Here is a 22,834-nt window from a genome sequence, read left to right on the forward strand (position 1 = left end):
GAGATTTCTACATTATTAACTGGAGAAACTTTAATGAAGACCCGGCTAATCATCTCCGTGGCCTTTGAAAATAGTCGCGGTGAGAAAGAAGAGCGTTTGTGAATACGGGGAACAGTGCCCTATGGGTGAAGTGCGACTGCGGTACTTATGGGCGACATGTACGTGAGATGCCTGCCGAGGGAAGCTGCGGTCGAAGATAACAATACCCGATAGGAGTGACGTAGGGGCGCCTCCTCCAGACCCCGCCGCCCAGATACCGCCAGACACGCCCCTTGAACCTCACCTCGCGTCCCTCACCTGCCGCGCCCTACCCATCAGCTCATCGACGAGAATTCCCCGCTAAGTGTGCAGTGCGGCGGCCTCCTGGCGGTGACTGAAGAAACCTTAAGTCCGTGGGAGTGCGAGGCGCCACACTGCTAACCTCCCCACATGCCCTCCCCGCACCCCCTTTTCTCCTCAGGGTTTAAAGTTGATATATATGGATGCTGGCTTTATGCTCCCCGCCGACCCGCCACCAGCCAGCCCGTAAGGTCGGCGGCGTGCGGTCCTGGGGTAGGGGGAGCATGGGGAGCGTCCTGGCTTAATGGGTAAATAAGTATGCGGGAAACGTATACTTGGGTGAGCAATCTTGGCGTGCAAAATATGTTTACTGGAGGTGGTCGTGGCGGCGGTCGTGGTGGTGGTCGTAGTAGTCGTGGTGAATCAGGTTCCGAGGGTTGGCGGCGCGTGATTGCATAGCTCATTGGTGCACGGGGGATGAGATGGTGAAATATTGATTATGATTGGTGGATTTTTATTAACTGTATCTCGTCCCTTTATTGCTTCCATCTCCATACAAAGTGCTGAGGATGGAATGATATTACGTCAGGCTGGACTAAAGAATGGAGAAAGGATGAGATGGTGAGGTGCTGATTACAATTGCTGGATTTCTAAATGACTGATCTTTTTATTGTTGTTCATCTTCATCCTTATAGAGTTTATGAATTAGATTATGTCAGGAGAGTTTTGGTTAGGGGAGGGAATAAGGAAGAGATGCAGAGTACGATACATTTCTCAATTATTCCTCGCATGTTAGCTCTTGTGTATTTATTTATTTTTATTGTTACTCATCTTCTTCGTTATGCAATATAGAAATACGTAAGTTCGGCGAGTTTTGGTTAGGTGAGAAAATACGAAGAGATTAGATGCAGAATACGATATATTTCTCCAGTACTTCTCGCATTTTACCTCCTATGTATTTATTTATATTTTTTATTCGTATTCACCTACACTTCCATGCAGCAAATAAGATTACTCGTACGTCCGGCGAGTTTTGGTTGGGTGAGGAAATAAGAGATGAGATACAGAATACGATATATCTCTCAAGTATTTCATGTATTTTCCCTGCTATGTATACTCTTACACAGCACACAGACGAGGAAATGAGAGAGGGATGAATTGGCTGGATACGCACTAAGAACCCCTGGACTTTCATAATCCCTCATACTGTTATTATTACAATCCACTTTTTTTTTTTCTTACCTCCCTTCTGTACCGTTAAAATATAAAAAAAGACACCACGTAAGCGCAAAAATAAAACTACAAAACGAAACTCCGGCCATAAAATGAATAAAATGAATGAAAAAGAACAAAAATCAGCAAAACCAAAATCAGAAACGAGGACTCGCAGGGAAAATAATAAAATCTGTCGAGAGGAGAGAGAGAGAGAGAGAGAGAGAGAGAGAGAGAGAGAGAGAGGAGAGAGAGAGAGAGAGAGAGAGAGAGAGAGAGAGAGAGAGAGAGAAGCGAGTGTTTTTGCGATACGTAAAATATAAATGTTTTCATCTTCCTTCATCAGCAGCGGAAAGAGGATAGAGTGTAGAGGTGTAGAGGTGTAGCACAGAAGGGAGGGTGTAGCAGTACTGAGGGAGAGCGTGAGGCTTCCATGGAGACGAGGGAGGGAGACGAAGGGAGAGAAGGGACGGGGAGAGGGAGAGAGAGGGGGATAAACACAGGGAGGAGACAGGAAGAGAGGAAATGAGGGAGGGAAATGGTGAAGACAAGAAACTAATGAGAGAGAGAGAGAGAGAGAGAGAGAGAGAGAGAGAGAGAGAGAGAGAGAGAGAGAGAGAGAGAGAGAGAGAGAGAGAGAGAGAGAGAGAAAGTGGGGGTACTGAGGGAAAGAGGAAGGCATCGCTCAATAATCATCCCTCCATCCACCTGAACGAGAGAGAGAGAGAGAGAGAGAGAGAGAGAGAGAGAGAGAGAGAGAGAGAGAGAGAGAGAGAGAGAGAGAGAGAGAGAGAGAGAATTCTTTACCTTCACCTGTTTAACACACCTACCTATCTCAGCAACATACTGAAACCTCACCTGGATACTCTAATTATACTTAAATATCCTTCATTTCTCACCTAATCTAACCTAATCTCAACTTAAACTAACGTAATCGAACCTAATCCTAATCTAACCTATCCTAACCTAACCTAACCTACCCAGCTTAATCTAACCTAACCTAGTCTAACCTAACTTAACCTACCCAACCTAATCTAACCTAACCTAACCTAACCTACCCAAGCTAATCTAACCAAACCCAACTTAACCTAACCTTGCACATCTAACCTAACGTAATTTGGCATAATTTAATCTGACCTAACTTAACCTAACGTAATCTGACCTAACTGTTTTTACTGTTTTCGTCATCCTTTGTTCACATTCCTGTAAATATTAATTGGGAACATAAAAGAAAATAGAATGTCAATTTTGCCTTCTCTTGCCTACAGAATTATTAAGAGAGGTTTGAATAAAAAATATATTTCTAAAAATGTGTTGGTGGTCATCAGAAAAAAAGAAATTGTGTAATATTGAAAGAGTTTATGTAACCTGTTCTAACCTGACACACTAACTTCACCTTCCTGTCCTTCCCACACATGAACTAAATTGTTTGCCTCCGTCAGCTGATTTCTGAACCTAACCTAATCTAACCTAACTTGTCCTGACTACTTAAACTAACCTGACCTAACCTGAATGAATTATCGTAAGCTTAACCTAACCTAACTAACCTATCTTAACTTGAGCTATCTTAATCTGACCTAACCTTGCCTGACTTAACCCTAACCTAACCTAACCTAAACTGAATTAACATAAACAAACCTGACCTAACCTAACCCAACCTAAACTAACCTAACATAACCTAACCTAACCTAATCTAATCTAATGTAACCTGACTTGATCCAATCCAAGCTCGAACACTAATTCCTGCTCTACCAATCTTTCACCCGCTGAGTTGAAATGTTTACCTCCATCAGCTGATTACGTCACGTCGATAACCAATAAGAACACTCGTGGCCTCTCCTCTTCTTCTCCTGTCGACCAATCAGGTATTTGCGCTCACAGTGACTTCCTGAGAGGCGTCACGGCCACAGTTGGGAGGAAATTTACAACGTCAGCTATAAAATACAAAAGAGTAGAGCTTTTTTCCCCTGCAGCACAAGATGAATGGCCGCGAGGAGAGGAGGGCTGCCCGCTCCTCGTTTCTGAAAATAGGTTTCCTCTGCTTCTCTCTCCTCACTGTCCATATTTTTTCCTGCTTTCATTTTCTTTCATGTTTCGATAAATTTTCCCTTTAGTTGTACGCACCCGTGGCTACTACTTTTTATATTTTTTCCTTCCCCCCCCATTCTCATATTTATTTTGTTATTTTGTACTCTGACGCTCTGGCTTGTTTAGTTTGTTGCGTGTGCGTGTGCGTGTGCTTGTGTGCGAGTGCGTGCGTGTGTGTGCGTGAGGGTACAAGTAGTGACTGTGCCATTAATTAAGTGGGAGTAACAAACCACTGCCGCTGTGTTTCCGGGAGAGTTTTGTTGATGAGAGAGAGAGAGAGAGAGAGAGAGAGAGAGAGAGAGAGAGGTGGGGGGAGACTAAGGGGGTTAGAGAGAAGGGGAAAAAAGGAAACAGGTAAATATTCGATGGTGGCCAAAGTTTTTAGGGAAATTCCATGGGCCTGAAATGCTTTGTTCGGGGCGTTGCGTGTTACAGAGGCGACCCATTTAGGTGAGAGGGGTGAGAGGGGAAAGTGTGGGAGGCGCAAGGGGTCACCAGTCTCTCTCTCTCTCTCTCTCTCTCTCTCTCTCTCTCTCTCTCTCTCTCTCTCTCTCTCTCTCTCTCTCTCTCTCTCTCTCATCTGTCCTCCGATACTTGTCTCCGAAGCTCTCCTCTCAATCTAGTCATCCCCTCTCTCTCTCTTTCTCATTCTTTCCCTCTCTTCCCTTCCGTCTCTACAATTCTATTCCAATTTTCCTCATCGTTTTCTCTTTACTTTCTTTCATCGTGCCTCTTCTACAGCTCCCCATCTCTCGTCTCAGTCTCCATCTCTCTCTCCTTGTGTCTCTCTCTTCTCTCCCCTTGCCCGTCTTTCATTCATGTGTATAGGAAGTCTCATGTGCCAGTGTTGTAAGGAAGTCACATAAGAGTTGGTAACCCTGTACGGCTGCATGTTATTCGTGTGTGTGTGTGTGTGTGTGTGTGTGTGTGTGTGTGTGTGTGTGTGTTTGTGTGAGTGTGAGGTTATGTTATGTAGTATAAGAATGATTTGTTTGTCATTAGATTACACTTTTATTATTATTTTTGTTGTTGTTTTTAGTAGTAGTAGTAGTAGTAGTAATAGTAGTAGTGGCAGTAGTGGTAGTAGTGGTGGTAGTAGTAGCAGTATCATCATTATTTTTGTTGATGTAGGACTATTAAAAGCAGTAATCTATTTTTGTAGAGTCTCATTAAGTTTTTGTAGCTACACCCTTATCTGTGTGTATCGGACGGGGCCTCTTATTGCACAGTGGGGTGTATCTGGATATTGCAAGGCAGGAGGCGGTGTATTGCGGCGCGTGCTGGGAGGTGTAACGTACTGCCGGAAGGTCAGCGTGGGTTGTATTGAAAAACATCAGTTGCATAGATTTTTGTTTTAATTTTAGGAAATGAAAGTCTCTGGTTGTGTGTAACTTGCTTAATCCTTTCACTACGACGTGCAACAATTCGAAATACTAAAAGCAATCTATAGAAACTTTATAGGCATCTAAAAGGAAGAAAGGGATAAAAAGAATAGATTTTGCAATTTCTAGCCAGCACAGTCTTTAGCGGTAGCTGTAGAACAAGAACAGATGTCTCAGAGTAGCCAGTGGTTAAGGAAAGATTAGCAAGTGCAGTGAAAGGGTTACTTAGAGTTATTTAGATTATGGGTTTAAATTGAAGCATGAGGAAGAGTATGATAATTAGTTGTTGCGTAATTATGGTCTGTATTACAAGTTGCCAATCTGTGTTGTATATATATATATATATATATATATATATATATATATATATATATATATATATATATATATATATATATATATATATATATATATATATATATATATATATATATATATATATATATATATATATATATATATATATATATATATATATATATATATATAAAGGAGTTTAAATGAAATTTGCAAAATTGGAAAAAGACTAATTATTTGCTAGCCCTCAAAAAATATAATAGTTAAAAATGGTTCCAATCTGGCTGTCGTGTCGTTAAGTTAGCGACAATCAGAGGCGGCGGTAAGTTTTTCGTTTATTTTTTGGTGATCTTATAAATCACAGCTCTTAATCGAATGTAAAAAAAAGAATCAGAAACCATAATATTTATTTAGATCTTGGCAAATCTTACTTTTCACGCTCTTTCAGCCATACGTCTTCATAGTCACTGCTGGGAGAAAGAACAGAAACCCACGATATCATCAACCCTTTTACTTGTATGATCATCCTTTGCCAACTTTCAGAACAATGTAAAAAATAACTTCAATGATCGCTCACACAAAAATAGAATAGGGGGTTAATCTTTTGTCTTTCGTAGCTGCAGGACTATGTAAACACCGACACATCAATACAAAAATAATGGTTTCAGTTGCAGATGATCATGGAAACTTGTCTTGTAGCGAAAGGGTTGACTCACATCGAATCCCACAGGAGGACTTTCTACAACACCTTCGAACTCCCTTTGGACGCTCGTGTGCAGGAGGATCAGAGCACCTCATTGGTCTGACACATTCACGAAGGCTTCCGGCGGCACCATGAAGCACGAAGGAGTATTTTATGAAGACCAGGATTCCGTGAAAAGGGCGTGGGGCAAGTGACTGCCTCCCGTGGCATTAAAGGCCTGCAAAAAAGACTTAGAAACACGTTAAAAAGAAGTTAACACGCGCGCATGAGCCATTAAAGACGAGCGGCTCCGTAAAAGTGCGTTTCTTCATCTTAATCCAACGACTTTCGCAGGAGAGTGTAAAGTGGGTTCATTTCTCACCCTGCAAGATGTAGTGACTTAAAAAGTGACCTGCAGCATTACTTAAGGCACATACATTCTTGTTTTTTTTTCCCCTATTGCTCCCACACACGCCGCCGAGAAAGGAGCGAAGAGAGTTAAAGGAAAGGAAAATGAGCCTCAGGAGAGGAAAGAAAGAAAGGAAGGAGAAGGAAGAGAGTGAGAGAATGGACGGAAGAAAAAGCCGAAGGGGGAAGCAACGCAAATGGCGCACGTGATGTAAACAATGGACTCGTCGAAGAAATTGGGAGCCGTAAAAGAAAGCACCCGAAGAGAAAGAAAACGAGGGACGGACATGAAAACACGCGGCGGAGGAAGGAAAGACGACAAAACGCAAAGTAAAGAGGACGAGGAGGAAAGTTAAGACAGAGAGAAAATAGACGAAAAAAAAAAAAAAAAGGTAAAGAAAGACAAAGTGAAGAACTGAGACGCAGAAAACTGAGCGAGGAACAATGAGGACAAAAAGGGCAACACCCAAAGAATCGCCAGATCGAGACTCCAGTTTTTTTAGGCGAGGTTGGCGACAAGCGGGACGAGTCAGTCTAGGCGGTGAACTTTTTCTTCTCTCTTTTTCTCACTCTCTCTACGCTCTGACGCTCTACCACGACCATTACAGCCTCCAAGCGTCCTCCAGTGTGTCGTCCTCGCGGGATATTGTGTGCGGACGCTTATTGAGGCCCGTGTTTGCCGTGGACGCGCGCTGGACGGGAATTATGAAGCCCAGCGTGAAGTGACGGCGGCTGAGGATGAGGAAAGGAGGGAGGATGGGAGAGAAGGGGGAGGAAAGGAGGGAGAGGCTCGTCGGAAGGTGTAGCAATAAGGCGGTTGTGATTTAAGAGGCCTTACTCACTTGCCTCTTATTGGTTTCTCCTCCTCCACTACCACCATCACCTCCTCCTCCTCCTCCTCCTCCTCCTCCTCCTCCTCCTCCTCCTCCTCCTCCTCCTCCTCCTTGCCCCAGAAACAACGAGGCATGTTCACCACAACTTTCCACCTCCACTACCTTGCCACCTTCCCACATTCACTCCCCCCTCCAGTCTCCCACCTTTCATTCTGGATACTTTGATTGCACGCCTCTCACTGCACTTTTCCCTCCTCCTTCGCCGCCTCTCACTGTGCCTCTTTCCTTCTCCACCGCCTCCTCCGCCTCTTTCTGCCTCACCCCCGGGCCGCGAGACACAGCCAAACGGGGACAAATTTTACGAGTCGTGTCCTGAGCCATTAAGCTGCGGAGATGCGTTGGCCAGGCTGACACTGACCTTGTGAAGTCCTGTGTTTGCAGTGAAGGGAGGGAGAGAAAGAGAGGGAGAGAGAGAGAGAGAGAGAGAAAGGGGGGTGAATTCGCGTATATAAAATGATACAGACGAAGCAGAAATACAAGTATCCATCTATCCATCCACACACACACACACACACACACACACACAGACACACACAGACAGACGGACGGACGAACAAAGCACTGCATAAAAAAAGAAAAAAAGTAAAGCATCAAAACAAATACGTAAAAGAAAGACCTAAAAAATCTCAAACAAAAGAAAGATAAAAAAAGAATTCTGAGAGAGGGAGAAAAATTAATAATCTTCCAATCAGGCAGAAGTCAAGCATGAAATATTAAACAAAAAGCTCATTAAACGAGAGAGAGAGAGAGAGAGAGAGAGAGAGAGAGAGAGAGAGAGAGAGAGAGAGAGAGAGAGAGAGAGAGAGAGAGAGAGAGATCTTACCACTACTACACTACCATTCCCACATCTTTACTACCATTGAACGCCTCACCATGCACTATAACCCTTTAGAGTTAACTTTTCCTTTCTTCCTCCTTTATTTTCTCCCTCCTATTCCCTCACTTCTTTCCTTCCTATTCCTTATTCCCTTTTGCTTTTACTTTCTCTCTCTCCTCCTATTTTCTCCCTTCTTTTCCTATTCTCTATTCCATCTTGTTTTAACTTTCCCTCACTCCCTCTTTATTTTCTCTCTCCTATTTCCTCCTTTTTCTTTCCTTCCTATTTCTTATATTCAATTCCCTCTTGCTTTTACTCTATTTTCCACTTTCTTTATTTTCTTCTTCCTGTTCTCTCTCTCTCCTTCCTGTTCCTTACTTTTAATTTCCTCGCGCTTTTATTTTTTCTCCGTTTCCTGTTTTCTCCCATCTTTTCTCTCCTATTTCTCTTCTTCCTTATTTTCTTCCTTCCATCATTCCTTTAATTCCCTCCCCTATTCCAACCTTCTATCCTTCCTTTTCTCGCTTCTCTTCCTCATGATTTATTTCTTTCCTTTTTTCCCTTTCTTTTCTCTCCTATTCCACTTTTCTTCCATCTCCTCTTAATTTTTCCCTTATTCTCCTATTCCATCTTTTTTCCCCTTCATTCCTATTTTTTTCCTCCTTGCCTCTCCTTACTTTTCTTTCTCGCATTCTACCCCTCTTTCTTTTCCCTCTTTTTCTCTCCTTCCTATTTCCTCCATCCTTCATTATCTCTCTTCTAGTTCATGTTTTCTTTATATTTTCTTTAAATGGCGTATCTTATCATTAACAGCCTCGTGAGGACAACAAATGTGCTGTTGCTTGCTCTTCATTTGTGTTTTCTTGTATTCTTTCGTGTACCAGCTGTCTTTCCTTTCCTTCTCCAATCCATTCCATCTATAATCTTCCTTAGGGCACCAACTGCTTCTTTCCTCTCCCTCCTTCCCTTCCTTCCTTCCTTTCTTTCTTCCTTTCCTCTTTCCTTCTTTCTTTTCTTCCTTTCTTTTCCTTCATTCTACCGTATTTCACTATTCATCCTCCTCTTCTCTTCTTTCTTTCATTCGTTCGTTGGTTCGTTCCTTCTTTCTTTCCTTTTCCCAATTCTGTTACACCCGCCCTCGTCTTCCTCCGCCTCTTTCCTTCCTTCCTTCCTTTCTTTTCCCTATTCTGTTCCATCCATCTCCCTTCCCCTTCCTTCCTCCCTTTTTTTTTCTCTCTCTCCATTCTATTCCACCCATTCTCCTCCTCCTCCTGCATCACCACCACCACTACCACTCGCTCAAGACAACAGCATTGCCGCCACAAAACCCGAGATACAGTAATGGTCTGTGGGCGTCTCGTGTATCCCTGCTTCAGTATATAAATTAAGAGATAGAGGAACAGGTATGTGAGTCACCGCGGCTCACCTGCGCCAAGTGACGTGGCTTACCTGATGTTTATATTGGCCTTTACTTCCCTCTCTTCCTCTTCCCCTTACGTTACTGCTTCTCTTTCTTCTTTCCTCCTCCTCCTTCTCCTCCTCCTCCTCCTCCTCCTCCTCCTCCTCCTCCTCCTCCTCCTCCTCCTCCTCCTCCTCCTCCTCCTCCCCAGGTATTCATGATACTGACGAAGGTGAACTAGCTTTACGAGTCTCCCAAAGTCGTAAAGGCGATTTAAAGCTATTGGTAAGGAAGATCATTTGACGGAGAGAGAGAGAGAGAGAGAGAGAGAGAGAGAGAGAGAGAGAGAGAGAGAGAGAGAGAGAGAGAGAGAGAGAGAGATTTACCCTGTTAAGTCGAACAAAAAAAAACAAAAAAACATGACAAGAAAAAAAAGTTCAAAATTATCACTTTGATGATTCTTCAGTAGCAAATACACACAAACACACACACACACACACACACACACACACACACACACACACACACACACACACACACACACACACACACACACACACACACACACACACACACACACACACACACACACAATAACAAAATAAATAAACAAATACAAATATAAAAAAAAGAAGAAAACCAGTTACGATCGATAAATATATACGCCACACAAACGCACCTTTTTTTTTTTTTTTTTTTTACTTTTATTACAATTTATACACAAGTTCCCGATGATTTAGTGCGAGTATTAAAGCCAGCAGCCAGAGATTGCGGGGCAGAGAGTCGGCAATTTGTCCCATCTTGATATACTAATAAATTCAAGCCCAGTTTTTTTCCTCACTCTCTCTTTCTCCCTCTCCCTCTCTCTCTCTCTCTCCTCCGGGTTCTAAGACGTTTGTTAATGAGAGGCGCGAAGGATGAGGGAAGGAGAAAGGAAAGAAGATAGAGAAGAATTGAAGAAGAGTAAATTTAGAGGATAAAAGGAAGAGGAAATTAGAAGGAAAAGGAAATGGAGAGAATAACTGAGGAAACGAAGGATGAGTGAAGGAATGAGGAAGAAAGGAATAAAGGAGGAAAGGGAAGAACTGAGGAAGAGTAAACAAAGGGTAAAAGGAAGAGGATGATAGAACGAAAAGAAACGGAAGAGGCGTTAAAGGAAAGAAAGAAAGAAGAGCTGAGGAAATGAAGGAGGAAGGCAGGAATGAAGGGAGGAAGGAAGAATAATCACAGAGTATAAAAGGAAGAGGGTGATTGATTGAAAAATAGACCGAAAGAGAATAAAGGGAAGAAAGAATAACTGAGGAAACAAAGGATGAGTGAAGGAAGGAAGGAAGGGAGGGAAAGAAGGAGGAAGAATAAATATAAATGATAGGAGTAATGGTAGAACGGAAAATAAATGGAGAGAGGATAAAGGGAAGAGAGAAAAATTAAAGAAACGAAGATAGACTTTGACAACTAAGACAAAGAAAAGTATGGAAGGAAGAGTAAATGTAATGATGGAGAATTGACGAATGAATGAAGGAAGGGAGGGAGAATGAGGAAGGAAAGAAAGAGAAAGATTAAGAGAAGGGAAGTGAATGTTAGAGAGAGAGAGAGAGAGAGAGAGAGAGAGAGAGAGAGAGAGAGAGAGAGAGAGAGAGAGAGAGAGAGAGAGAGAGAGAGAGAGAGAGAGAGAGAGAGAGAGAGAGAACAGAAGGGAAAAAAGAGAAATGAAGAAAAATAGAAAACAAGAAAAAAGGAAGGACGTAAACAAGGATGTAAACGAAATAAAATAAAAAAAAAATGAAGTGAAGATACCTCCTGAGAGAGAGAGAGAGAGAGAGAGAGAGAGAGAGAGAGAGAGAGAGAGAGAGAGAGAGAGAGAGAGAGAGAGAGAGAGGGGGGCGGGGAGGAGTACGTCGTGGTGGTGGCTCCGTGATAAGCCAGTGGCGGGGCGGGGCGGGCAATCAGCGGTACTGTGGTGTAAACAGAGAGAAGCGGCCAGCCCCCTCCTGGGTACTGCACACCTGAGGACGTGGGGGGCGGAGGGCGGGGGTTGCAGGGCAGGTGGGAGGGGCAGGGATGAAGGACGCTGGGGGTGGGTCTTCTTTTTTATTGTTGTTGTTGTTGTTGTTGTTGTTGTTGTTGTTGGTGGTGGTGGTGGTGGTGGTGGTGGTGGTAATGTTGTCATCGTCGTCGTTTTCGTCTTTGCTTCTTTTTCTTCTCCTTGTTGTTGTTGTTGTTGTTGTTGTTGTTGTTGTTGTTGTTGTGTTGTTTTGTTGTTTTTGTTTGTTTTGTCTCCATTTTCTTTTTTCTTCCTTTCTTGTTCTTGTTCTTGTTGTTCTTGTTCTTCTTCTCCCTTTTCTTTTTCTGTGCGTCGGAGGGGTTTGATGACAGGTATACTCGTATGTGTGTCACCGAGAGAGAGAGAGAGAGAGAGAGAGAGAGAGAGAGAGAGAGAGAGAGAGAGAGAGAGAGAGGGAGGGAGGGAGAGAGAGAGAAAGCTATGGGCGATAAAACATGCATAAAAAAAATAACAATACGAGGGCTTTTAATTTACAAGACCACCACCACCACTACCACCACCACCACCAACAACACCATCACCACCACTACCGCCGCCACCACCACCACCACCACCGCCACCATTAATCAAGGTGATAGTAAGGCCGGGACACACCTGACAAGGAGTGATGGCTGCTTCAGAGACACGTGTTGTCATCATAGCCAGTGGACACATCCCAGCTTTTTCTTTTGTTTCTTTTTTATATATTTATTTTTACTTATCTTACTTTCTACTTTCATTTTTTTCTGACGTTTCTTGTTTTCTTTTTATTTTCGTCTATTTTTCTTTGTTATCCTTTGTTTATTTTGTTTTGATCTTATTTTTTACTTATCTTCCATTCTCCAGTTGTTATTCACGTTTCTGTCTTTACTTTCGTTTATTTTCTTTTATCTTTCTTTTATTTTGTTCTGAATCAGTGTGTGTGTCTTCCTTCCTCTTTTTCTTTCCATTTGTTTTTTTTTTCATTTTTTTCGTGTATATCTCACTGTTTCACTTTCTTTCTCTTCAGTATTCTTTTCTCTTTCTCTTTTTCTCACTTCTCTTCTTTCATGTTTTCTTTATTTTTCTGTCACTTCCTTTTATTTGCATTTTGTGTTTTTGTTTGTTTTTCTGTGTGTATCTTTCTTCATATATTTTCTCTCTGTCTTGTTTCCTTACTTTATTTTTCCATGTTTGCATGTGTGTCTGTTATATTTTAATATTTTCGACTTTTCTTTGTTTTTTTTTGTTTTTTGTTTTAGTTTTTAAGACTTTCTACTTTTCACATTATCAACCTGCATGTCTGTTTATCATCTTCAGTGTTTCTCTGCATGTCTGTCAGTATGTCTGTCTGTTTCATCTCACTCTCCCTTCCCCTTTACATAACCTCCCTTCCTTTCACCCTCTCCCCCTCCCTTGCAATCCATATATAAATCTAGCAATCCGCCTTCCTTTCTACCTATCTACCTCTCTCCTTATCTATCCATCAACCCTCCTGGGCGGCGCAGCGGGAGTGCCGTACCCTTGCCGCGGCCAGCGATCCAATTGAGAGAGAGAGAGAGAGAGAGAGAGAGAGAGAGAGAGAGAGAGAGAGAGAGAGAGAGAGAGAGAGAGAGAAGAGAAGAGAAGAGAAGAGAAATGAAGAAAGAGATAGATAGAAAGCAAAAAAATAAATAGATAAGCAAGGATATAAAGGAAATAGGAAACAGAAATGTACATCCAGAGAGAGAGAGAGAGAGAGAGAGAGAGAGAGAGAGAGAGAGAGAGAGAGAGATGGGTCAGTCAGTAAAGGCTCCGCGTGTGTCCATCTGAAGTGCATTCATTGGTCACTTCTCCTCTGTGAACACATTGCTGGTGCGCCATACATCAGTAACCCGAGGCTGGGACGTGATAAGAGGGACACCAGACACATAGAGCGAATGCCAAGGGTGACGGAGGGGTGACGGAGGGAATGAAGGGGGCCAAGGGGCTGCCAGAGAAGGGTAAGCGAGGGAGTTAAGAGGCTGAGATAGAACGGACTGTCAATGTGGTGTGGAAAAGAGACAGGTTGGTTTAGTGCAGGCTGAGTGATTGGTGAGTGAAGACTGTAGTTGTGGTCGCCTTTAGTGTTGACTGTTGAGGTTCTGAGCGTTTATAAAGGGTTCTAAAGGGTTTGGATGCTATTAAAGAGACAGTGAGGTTGATTTTTTTTTTTTTTTTTTATGTAGGAAGGATACTGGCCAAGGGCAACAAAAATCTAATAAAAAAAAATGCCCACTGAAATGCCAGTCCCTAAAAGGGTCAAAGCAGTGGTCAAAAATTGGTGGATAAGTGTCTTGAAACCTCCCTCTTGAAGGAATTCAAGTCATAGGAAGGTGGAAATACAGAAGCAGGCAAGGAATTCCAGAGTTTACCAGAGAAAGGGATGAATGATTGAGAATACTGGTTAACTCTTGCGTTAGAGAGGTGGACAGAATAGGAGTGAGAGAAAGATGAAAGTCTTGTGCAGCGAGGCCGCGGAAGGAGGGGAGGCATGCAGTTAGCAAGATCAGAAGAGCAGTTAGCATGAAAATAGCGGTAGAAGACAGCTAGAGATGCAACATTGCGGCGGTGAGAGAGAGGCTGAAGACAGTCAGTTAGAGGAGAGGAGTTGATGAGACGAAAAGCTTTTGATTCCACCCTGTCTAGAACAGCAGTATGAGTGGAACCCCCCAGACATGTGAAGCATACTCCATACATGGACGGATAAGGCCCTTGTACAGAGTTAGCAGCTGGGGGGGTGAGAAAAACTGGCGGAGACGTCTCAGAACACCTAACTTCATAGAAGCTGTTTTAGCTAGAGATGAGATGTGAAGTTTCCAGTTCAGATTATAAGTAAAGGACAGACCAAGGATGTTCAGTGTAGAAGAGGGGGATAGTTGAGTGTCATTGAAGAAGAGGGGATAGTTGTCTGGAAGATTGTGTCGAGTTGATAGATGGAGGAATTGAGTTTTTGAGGCATTGAACAATACCAAGTTTGCTCTGCCCCAATTGGTACAGGCTGAGAAGGTTTAAGAGTGATTGATAACGTAAGATTGTAGTTCTATTTATTGTTGACTGTTGAGGTTCGTAAAGTATTCATAAAGGGTTTGAATATTGTTACAATGTTTTTAAAAGGGTTTTGATGCTGATAAATGATGTTTCTAAATGGTTTCGATACTGTTAAAGGATTTTCTGAATGGTTTTCTAATGGGTTTCGATAAGCGACCTTCTAAAGACCTCAGTGTCGATAAAGGTTATAACTAAAGGGACTGGATGCTATTGTATGTGTTAAGGGATGTTTCTAAAAGGTATCAATGCTATTAATGGGTGTTTTAAACGGCTTGGATACTGTTAAAGGATATTTCTAAAGGGTTTCAGTGCTATTAAAGGGTGTCTAAGTCCAAGTGCGTGGCTAGAGGGCGTTAGTGGTGGTGTTTATAGTCAGGATTAAGTGATGGGGTATAGTTGATAAAATAGTTTAGCTTGGGGTGAAAAAATCGGGTTCCAGGTGAAATAATTAAGGAAAATGGGTGGTGTGGCTGTTGTTTGATTCTAATGAGGTGAATGATTTTTGTTCGTGTGTGTGTGTGTGTGTGTGTGTGTGTGTGTGTGTGTGTGTGTGTGTGTGTGTGTGTGTGTTTTGTGTTTTTTTTCTTATGTCGTTTGTGTAATTGAAAGATTTTAAATGAATGTGTGATTTTTTGTACCCTTGTGTTTTGAATTAGAGGAAGGGCGGGAAACGATTAATCTATCATAACACTAATGATTGTTTTATCGTTTTACATATCCACCACCACCACCACCACCACCACCTGCTGAATAATTATACTCTTCATCATCATGTCTTTCTCTCATCCCTGTTCTCTTTTCCCTTCCTCCTTCTCGCTCCCGTCCTGTTTCGTTTCCTCCTCCTCCTCCTCCTCCTCCTCCTCCTAATTTCCCACACAAACTCACACCCTACTTCTCGTCCTTAATTAATTAATTAGTCATACTCTCTGGTGGATCCACAAACTCCTCTCCCTTACGCCCTAATACCTCTCTCCCTCTTTCCCTCTCCCTCTCACTCTCCCTCTCCTTCGCTGTCTCTCCTTCGCTCTCGCTCGCACCATTGCTTATCTGACACACATCCATCATCTCTCTTATACTCACACTTATTCACTCTCACTGCACTGTTTCACTTCCTTACCTCTCACTCTCTCTCATATTCCCACCGTCACTCTCACTGTGCTGTTTGATTCCTTTCCCTCTCACTCTGCATACTCTCACCTTCACTCTTCCTACACGTTCACATCCATCATTTCACTCTCAATCATTCTTTCTGTTACTCTCACACACTCTCTCACTCTTCCTACACTCATTCCTTCATTTCCTTTCCTCCTCCACCCACTCTCACTCTCCTCTCACTCCTACACTCTTACGTTCCCTCCTTCCCTCACTCCCTCCACCTACACTCCCACTGCTTCATTCTCTCTCTCTCCATCTCTCCCAGGGAGGTAAAAACGAGAGGCAGGAGAGGTTTAGATCCCTCCTACTCCTCCTCCTCCTCCTCCTCCTCCTCCTCCTCCTCCTCCTCCTCCTCCTCCTCCTCCTCCTCCTCCTGCTTTCCTTTCCTTTCCTCCCCCCAACCGCCTCTCCTCCGCCCTCGCCCCCGCCCTCCCCCTTCTCTCTCTCTCTCTCTCTCTCTCTCTCTCTCTCTCTCTCTCTCTCTCTCTCTCTCTCTCTCTCTCTCTCTTGCTGGCCACCTCAAGTATCGCTGCTCGATCTAATTATTCTCTCTCTCTCTCTCTCTCTCTCTCTCTCTCTCTCTCTCTCTCTCTCTCTCTCTCTCTCTCTCTCTCTCAACGCGAAAGAGAATTAAGAGAGTGATGGACGATGTATTGTGTGTGTGTGTGTGTGTGTGTGTGTGTGTGTGTGTGTGTGTGTGTGTGTGTGTGTGTGTGTGTGTAATGGAGACGAAAGAAATTGTAAATGGATGTCTTGTGTTATGATAGCAAAGGAAGAAGAGAGTGATGATGATGATGATGATGATGATGATGGTGATGGGGAAGGTGATAATGATAATGATAGCTTAGTGAATGGCCATTGTATTTCCTGAAGAATTATCACAAGAAAAAAAAATAGAAAAAAAAACATCATAAAATAGATAAAATACTAATAAGAAAGTGATGAAAAAAATAATAATTGCTGAAACATGAAATACACGCAGGAGAAAAATGAAGAAGAAAAAGAAAGAACGAAAGACAAAGAAAACCGAAAACATCTGGAGCAAAAGTTGGAAATGTGGGTGAAAATTTTAAACATATGAAGGAAAAATGATTATGAGGAGAATAAGATAGACCTGAAATTGTATTTAAGAACAAGAGAGAGAGAGAGAGAGAGAGAGAGAGAGAGAGAGAGAGAGAGAGAGAGAGAGAGAGAGAGAGAGATGAAGATGAAGATGAAGACACCCTCTCTCTCTCTCTCTCTCTCTCTCTCTCTCTCTCTCTCTCTCTCTCTCTCTCTCTCTCTCTCTCTCTCTCTCTCCGCCTGTCCGTCTAACGTCATCACCATCTCGTTAATCTCACCTGATCCCATTCCGTTAATTGTTCCGACTTCGGTTAATGATAATTCCGCTGCGAGCCGCCGCCCGAGAGAGGAGGAAGAAGAGTAGGAGGAAGAGGAAGAGGAGGAGGTGGAGGAGGAGGAGGGCTAAGATATCTTCCCTTCCTCCTCCATCTTATACACAATTCAATCTCACTGTATAAATGAAGGTATTGTAACCATTCCTTTGTTTCTTTTCCTCAAACTTTATTAGTCTAGATTTAAACGTTTATTTTAAAAGACCCGTCAGTTCATAGGGGCGTTTTGTTGGGTGTTGCCTCGTCTCGTGCTGCACTCCGCGTCCACTGATAATGAGGACCAGTAATTAAGAAGTGTTGGGGTGGGCAGTTTTTAATCACTCTCCTCTCTGTAGCTCGCCCTGACGCAGCACTGGTCCGCTCTGCTAATGAATCTTACCTTTCGAAACTCACCTGTCGACAAATTACACCTCTCTCTCTCTCTCTCTCTCTCTCTCTCTCTCTCTCTCTCTCTCTCTCTCTCTCTCTCTCTCTAGTCATCTTTCATGTCTCTCCCTCCATTCGGTAAAACTTGTCTTTCTCTCTTCCTGTTGATTACAATTTTGTGTATTAGTGTTTGCCATAATTTTTTTGTTTATTTTTTCTTTTTGTTGTTGTTTTTGTTCTTGTTGCTGCTGCTGACCATTTTCTTTTTTCTTCTTCTTTTTAGTCAGGGTATATTTTTCTTTTTTTCTTCCTTAACTAAGTGTAATTTGGTTATTAAATCTCTCTCTCTCTCTCTCTCTCTCTCTCTCTCTCTCTCTCTCTCTCTCTCTCTCTCTCTCTCTCTCTCTCTCTCTCTCTCTCACATCACACAACTAAATAGTGCGAAGAAATGGGAACAAAAAATGGAGCTTCGTGACTCAAATCCTAATGACCCCATCACTCCCAGTCACTCCCCTTTCCCCTCACCTCGTTTTCCCCTCACCGCCCCCTCCCTCCCCAGCCAAAGAAAAAGGTGGCTGAGGAAGAAAAAAGTGGTCTGCAGGGGAGGGTGGTTCCGTTAATGAGCTAAACACGATGATACCAAAACGACATTGGCGAAACTTGTGTTTATTTTAGAGAAGGTCGTGTTTGCCTGCCCCCTTTGACTCTAGCCCGGAAACTTGCCCTACAAAAAACACGGGTACTTGTTATTATACTCTCTCTCTCTCTCTCTCTCTCTCTCTCTCTCTCTCTCTCTCTCTCTCTCTCTCTCAATCGCTAAATCCATGTCTCTGTTTTTTTGTTTTTGTTTTTTCATGTTTATGATTCTTCTGGACACACACACACACACACACACACACACACACACACACACACACACACACACACACACACACACACACACACACACACACACACACACACACACACACACACACACACACCTTTTACCTGGCCATCCATCTGTCATTTACCTTTTCATCTCTCTCTCTCTCTCTCTCTCTCTCTCTCTCTCTCTCTCTCTCTCTCTCTCTCTCTCTCTCTCTCTCTCTCTCTCTCTCTCTCTCTCTCTCTCTCTCTCTCTCTCTCTCTCTCTCTCTCTCTCTCTTTTTTCTGCTTCCACTTTCATCCTTCCCTTCCCCAATCTTGTGTCTTTCCTTTTCCTCCTCCTCCTCCACCTCCTCCTCCTGCTGCTGCTCCTCCTCCTTCATTTTCCTCAAGTAAGATGTGGTCTTTTTTTTATTTGTCCTCATTTTTTCCTCTCCCTCGACACACGACCATAATTTTCTCATTGCTCGCATCCTGTCGTAAATTTTGCTGCTATTGTTCTTGTATTTTTCCCTTTGACTTGAATTTATGCCGCTCTCTCTCTCTCTCTCTCTCTCTCTCTCTCTCTCTCTCTCTCTCTCTCTCTCTCTCTCTCTCTCTCTCTCTCTCTCTCTCAAATCAGCTACACAATAAAAAATCACGTTTGTCTATCTATATTTATGTAAACGCTATTTTTATCGTTTTCTCTCCCTCGCCTTTCATTGTACGTACTTATTTTTGACGTTCTATCTGTCCCTTCCACTCTTGTCCCTCGTGTGCCAAAGTATTCATCTGTTTGCCTGTCAGTCTTGAAACATGAAGCCAAATACTTGTGTGTGTGTGTGTGTGTGTGTGTGTGTGTGTGTGTGTGTGTGTGTGTGTGGTAGATGCGCCTCTGACACATCCGTAAAATTCCTATTTTTTTAAAGGGTGAATTTAAAGGGAGTTTAGGCAGTCCAGATACGTGGAAGCTGGGAGTGGAGGAGAGCGGGAGTGGGAGGTGAGGAGACACGGGGAGAGGTAAAAAGGGATGGTACCGGAGGAGGAGGAGGAGAAAAAAGAAGGAGGAGGAGGTTGTGTTTGCTGAACAAATATTGCTCTCCCTATGACCAAACACCCATATACTTGGGCCGCGGCTCCCTCGGGCAGTGACGAAGTGAGTGTGGTGTGTGAGAGAGTGAGGGAGTGAGTGAGTAAAGCGAGGGACTGAAAGAGGAAGAGAGGAAGCGAGATGTAAAAAAAAAGAAAACTAGTTTGTGTGTATAGAAGTTCGTGTGTGTGTGTGTGTGTGTGTGTGTGTGTGTGTGTGTGTTACTGTGTATGTGTGTGTGTGAAATTAGCGTGCATTTATTGGCGGCTCGATAAACACACAGCTGCGAACACAGGACTCGAATGGCCTCTGATTTGCCATTGTCACCTGTGATCAGATAACGCTCCAAAGCCTCCCTTTTTTGGCCCACCTTACCTGCCCTACGATTTAAGTCTACCCACAAGTCCCTTCACTACCTTCATTCCCGTCCAACTTATATATTTTCCCATCTTTTTCCTCCACTTTAATTTCTCCAGGTGTGCTGATTACGTGGCTATTACCTGTGGATGCATTTACCTGTTCCCTAGTATTACCTGGCCAGTTTGTTGCGTCTACCTGTCTGCGGTCTTCATTGAAGTTTAAGTTCTCATTGCAGCCCCGAGATGGTGTTGGGTCAGTGTGGATTGCGTGTCCTGAGGATTGGTGGTGGCGGAGGTGGGAGTGGGGGTGTTGTGATGCTTGTTATAATTCGTATATCACAATTACTGCCTCTTTTGTGCTCGTCTCTCGGTTTCTGCTCCTCTATCTGTGGTTTCGGCTCTCTTTGCAGTGTCTGTTCGGTCTCTCTCATCTCTCTCTCTCTCTCTCTCGTCGTCTCCTCTCTCTCTCTCTCCTCTCTCTCTCTCTCTCTCTCTCATAACTGTCAGCGGTACATGATTTTTACCAAGGTTTACACTTCCTTTTCCTCTCTCCCTCTCCCTTCTTCCTGTTCCTCCTCTTATCCGCGCCTCACATTAAGCTGGCGAGGGAAGGAAGGGAGAGAGGAAGGAAGGAAGGAAGGAAGGAGGATGTTTTGCCTTAGTGTCCAGGCTTATCTAAACTGGTCCCATCTGGCGCGGGCCATAAGAGAGCGGTCAGCGGCCTTGATAAACAGATCATTCCCGGCCCTCCTAGCTTCGATCATCACCTCCACTCCGCCCTGCATTCTCCCTGACAGCACTTAAGGGGACGTTGTGGCCAGTGAGACGCAGGAACACGGCAGGGAAGGGAGAAGGAGGAAGGAAGGGTGCTTGGAGAGGAGAGAAGGGGAAAAGGAAGGAAGGGTGCTGGAAATGGAAGAGGATGGAAAGAGACGAGTGTTTGGAGAGTAGGGAAGGGGAGAAGGAAGGCTGGAAAGGTGTTAGGGGAAATAGAAGAGGAGATAGGAAGGAAGAGAGGGTGGTGAGAGAAATGGAAGAGGTGATAGGAAAAAAGTGAATGGTGGTGGGAGAGGTGGAAGAAAGAGAGGGAGGTGGAAGATGTGGAAGAGGAAAAAAAAAGGAAGGGAAGGGTGTTGCGAGAGGTGGAAAAGAGAGAGAGAGGAAAGAATGGAGAGTAGTGGAAGGTGGAAGAGGATACAGGAATAGCGTGAGAGTACTGTGAGAGGTGGAAAAGAAAGGAAAAGTGCTGGCAGAGGTGGGAGAGGGGCTTTCAGCGAGGCAGATTGCTAAGGGTCCCAGTCAGGGTGTTGTGCCTCGTTCAGGTGATCGTCCCACACCGCGGCGCTGCTAAGAACAAATTGGGTATGACCAGGTAAAGGGAATGGGCAGGTGAGAACAGTGTTTACTTCTCAGGGGGTCGACCTTACCTGGTGCCGAAGTGAATATCCCTCCTCCCCCCTTCCCCCGTGGTGTAGGTGTGTCGCCAGGTTAATGAGGTGTAGGTCGCAGGTTAGGACGAGGTGGAAATGTGTGTAAATGGACGTGTGGGGATAGATGATGCGTCCTTTTTCACCCTAACGACGCGTCTCTCTCAGCGCGCGGGATAACGAGAACTTTTATGATTTTGGTGATGCACGGCCCCCTTGTCCACCCTTATCTCGATCCACACTCAGACTATTATCATACATCAGTCACTGGCCGCGCCGAGACTCTTCTCAAAACACATGATTCATCCTGTTAATCCATCTTGTTGCGCGGCCACCCTCCCTCCCACCCCAACAGCCGCCCTCCCCCGCTAGTTACCGCCGTCACTTGGTGCTTAGCCTCCCTCCTCCTCTATAGTCTTCACCCTCACCCACTCCTTACCAGCCTTCCTTCCCCATTCGTCTTCCCCCTCGTTTTGTTCCTAGCCTCCCTCCGCCACTCGTCTCTGCCACTCTCACCCAGACACCGGCCACCCACCGCAGGCCCTCCCCAGCCTCCCTGCCACCCCTAAAGTACGCGTGGCCCGGCAGCTTAGCCCCTGGGCATCCGTGTCAAGGTGGACAGGCAGGAGCTCCTCCCTAATTAAATGCCCTAGCGAGCTGAAGTCGATTCTCCATGACGCCGGGCATCCGTCATGCACTTAGGCGCCATGCATCACAGCGACACCGCCTGACGGAGAGATTAGTCAGAAGCGGACGGCCGCTACGCCCTCATGCCGCCCACACCCGCCGCTATAGATTTACGTTTTGTCTCCGCCCGCTGAGCCAAAGACACGAGGCACCGCTAGTGAGTCTCGCCTCTCCTGGCACTAATGAGGCGACCGGCGGGCACTCAGGTGAGGCTGGGTGTCGCGGGTGTGGGATTGGTCACTTTCCACCCGCAAGAGAGAGAAGCGGCGGTGATAATTCGGTTTTTGCCTGTGTGGCTCGGCGGGGGAAGGGTCGCGGGGGAGCGGAGGGGTGATAGATGGCACCCCCCGCACCATAAAGGGGACAATTAATAGCGATACGCCACTCCATATATTTTTTTCATTCACCGCTGACGGACGGGGGCGTGACGCTGACTTTTATTGGGATCGCGAAATGTTTTTTTGTCGGGCGGAGGTCGAGTGGCGGAGCGGAAAGCGTGAAGAAACGATCCCAGGGCCTTTCTCACTTCCCCCGCCACATACGTACCCGACACAATCCCCTCACTCACTCTCCCCACTCTCCCCCGCACACTCACTTTTTCCCTGCACGCCCGCTCCAGAACCCTCTCTCAATTTTCCCCGAAACGCGTGGCCTGTCACATAACCCATCCGTATCCCTCTCGATGCCCTCACCTCCCCTGCTCGCGTCCCTCATCCCTGACACGCACACACCCATACACGCCCATACACGACCTTCCCTCCCTGACCTCATCCTTCTAGCCCCTCTTCACTCCTCAATCAGCTTCCATTACAGCACCCATACACCACCTCACGCCCTTCCTTTAACTCCCTCACCCCTCACACAACCCATACATGCACCCCTATCCTTACCCTACACATGCCCTTATCTTCCCTTTAACAGCCCCCCGCCCTATGGTACACTAACCTCACAAGCCTCCCTC

The 22,834-nt window shown here is 44.6% G+C and overlaps 1 protein-coding gene across 1 annotated transcript in view; it reads left to right on the top strand.

Moving 5' to 3' along the window:
• LOC135090787 (uncharacterized) overlaps window positions 1–22,834 on the top strand; it is a 188,259-nt gene that overhangs the window by 151,430 nt on the left and 13,995 nt on the right. The window lies entirely within an intron of this gene.

This window comes from Scylla paramamosain, chromosome 36 (genome assembly GCF_035594125.1).
Source record: "Scylla paramamosain isolate STU-SP2022 chromosome 36, ASM3559412v1, whole genome shotgun sequence".
Taxonomy (NCBI): Eukaryota; Metazoa; Arthropoda; class Malacostraca; order Decapoda; family Portunidae; genus Scylla; species Scylla paramamosain.